Here is a 2500-nt window from a genome sequence, read left to right as displayed (position 1 = left end):
ACAGACCTCTTAAGAATCTATAGACCCCCTTCACAAAATATATTCACATTAACATAACTTTGCATGCAATGTGTTTACAATAATCTATTTATTGAGATTTAATGGCCTCATGCATACATTATCAAATTATCAAACTTTAGAGTTAACAATCTAAAAACACACTCCTGCAAAACGTATTGTTAATACTTATCTGATCCTCACAGCTCCCCTACAATCCATCCATGGATCCCCTAGTGCTTCATGGGCCTCATGTTAAGAATCTCTGATCTAGACCTTAATAAGAGGAGTAAATTTGACTCATTTTGTTTCAAGTGGTGAATGGTAGATATGGGGACCGCGGAGTGAAGATCTCTAAGGCCGCGGTCACACTCTCCCTGATATAGAGGGACCCAGAGATATGTGGGGGATTTTGCCCCGCCCTATCTCTCCGTCGGGGATGATCGTTTCATAACTAGGGACCGGGAGAGGACTGCTGCGTCGGTCTTTGTCCCTCGATATTCATTAACCCCCGCATAATCAAAACAAAACTATGACATAACAATTACCATATCACTTCATTCATATCTGAAATGGTGGTTAATATAGATGCCTTCTCTATTTTATAGTTTTTGCATGAAAGTATGAATAGTCATATTTATTTTCTAATTTCAACATGTTTTATGGAACACAATTGGCGCAAAGTATTTTACCCCCTCGTTGACACTATTAGGGCCATGGAGGAATTATGAAATATAAAGCACAACCACAAAAGCAGGGTGCTGAAAAGGATGAAGGTGACTGATATTAGCAGACATCTACAATTTATTATTACACACATTTCGGTCTTTCCAGCCAAACTACTGTCTAACCCACGATCGTGTTAGTTGCTTTCTTTTACACTTCGACCTTTTAAAGGACAATACAGCATGCGAAAAAAAAGACAAAAAAAAAAAAAAAAAAAATGGCGTACATCCAGTAAGCGTTCCTTCCCTCGAGAGCACTATGATCGTCATGTTTACAAGAGGCGTCGGCGAGGTAGTGTTAATAGCCCTTCGGTGTCACGGGACTAGAACGTGGGACGGGGTACCGGTTTAGCATGGGACCAGCTGGTAGGAAGGAGCGGATTGACCGCGGCTTTACTCACTGCGGTCTATGATTAACATGTCCGTTTTCCTTCACTTACTGATTTTTGAATCTTGAATTGACTCTCTTCTCCCTCATAATCTGTAAATGTCTACATAAATTAGAAAATATTTCATGTTGATAAATCAATATACAGAAATATTTATCAAAATTTATGGAGAGCATTCGAGCAGTTTGCAGTTTCGAATTTAAGCAGGCAAGTTCATTTACGATTTGTGTAACTTCAATGCATTTTTGACACCAAACGGTTCTTTATATTGATCTGAAGAAAATAAAACAAAACTGAAGAGTCCCGCTATCTGTATTTATAAAAATGGACAAAAATAACGGGAATTCGAATTATCACACCCGCGAATCTAAACGTTACTTGAGTGACTGTCGGGAATTTTGGCTGTAGTATGTAATGGCTTTTGCTGGATAACGTGTTGCTAAATTTTCGCAATTTATGAGATGATAAGACTATGCGTAAATAATAACATGCTAAAACAGGTATGATATACACACATCCATACGTGGGTGTATATATACGTTTGTGTAAGTGTACATATATATGTAGCTATGTGCTTATGTATTCATAAGACCTTAACCCAATGCCGACGGGAATGACGTGTACGTGTATGCCATGCCTACTGTGAGTTTACTTGTTTGATTATTTTACACATAGATGGCTACACTTGTACTAAGTCACCAATGAGCCAATTACGTGTACTGTCTGTCTCGCCCGTCTATTTTGTTGTTACTAATGTTTATAACATTACTGTAATTATTATGTCTATAAGCAAAATAACACCATCGATATTCATTGCACTAATAAAAAAAAAATCCCGCCAATTCAAATCAGCTAAGGTCACAAGATCAACTAATTGACTCCATTATCCTTAAACACTAGCTGAGCCAACTATGTGCAGAGACATTTCACATAAAAATATATTAAAACATGAGCACAGCATTTTCCCAATATTTTATTAATTTCCCCGGCGGCATTGGGCCAAAAGCCTAAATATTTTTCACACATTCTTACGCCACCTTTTCTGTCTAGAATGGCAGATCACAGTCAGTTTTAGCGTACAGTCTCCCTGGATTTTGCAAGGTAATAACAATCAATAGCTTAGTAAGCTTGAGCTTCTAGATCTCCTTGACTCTATCTTGCCAAAATACGCTAGGATTGTTGCAAGGACCGCATCCCCTCGAGACTGACTATGCAGTTCTTGTTTGCATTATAAGGCTGCAGTTTATCTTTGTTATATAGGACCTAGTATCATCACTTTATTTAGTCTCTACGGACTAAATGTATATATATATACATACATATATATATATACATATGTATATACACATATATATATATTTGTTCATAAATCAATAAATATATATGTGT

General features: G+C 37.1%; 1 protein-coding gene across 1 annotated transcript in view; it reads right to left on the bottom strand.

Moving 5' to 3' along the window:
- Nucleotides 1-2500, bottom strand: part of LOC125037682 — a 44482-nt gene that overhangs the window by 13528 nt on the left and 28454 nt on the right. The gene's annotated exons all lie outside the window — the stretch shown is intronic.

Source organism: Penaeus chinensis, chromosome 23, assembly GCF_019202785.1.
Source record: "Penaeus chinensis breed Huanghai No. 1 chromosome 23, ASM1920278v2, whole genome shotgun sequence".
NCBI classification, from domain to species: domain Eukaryota; kingdom Metazoa; phylum Arthropoda; class Malacostraca; order Decapoda; family Penaeidae; genus Penaeus; species Penaeus chinensis.
Note: the sequence above shows the minus strand (reverse complement) of the source record. Positions and strands in the feature narration are given on the sequence as shown.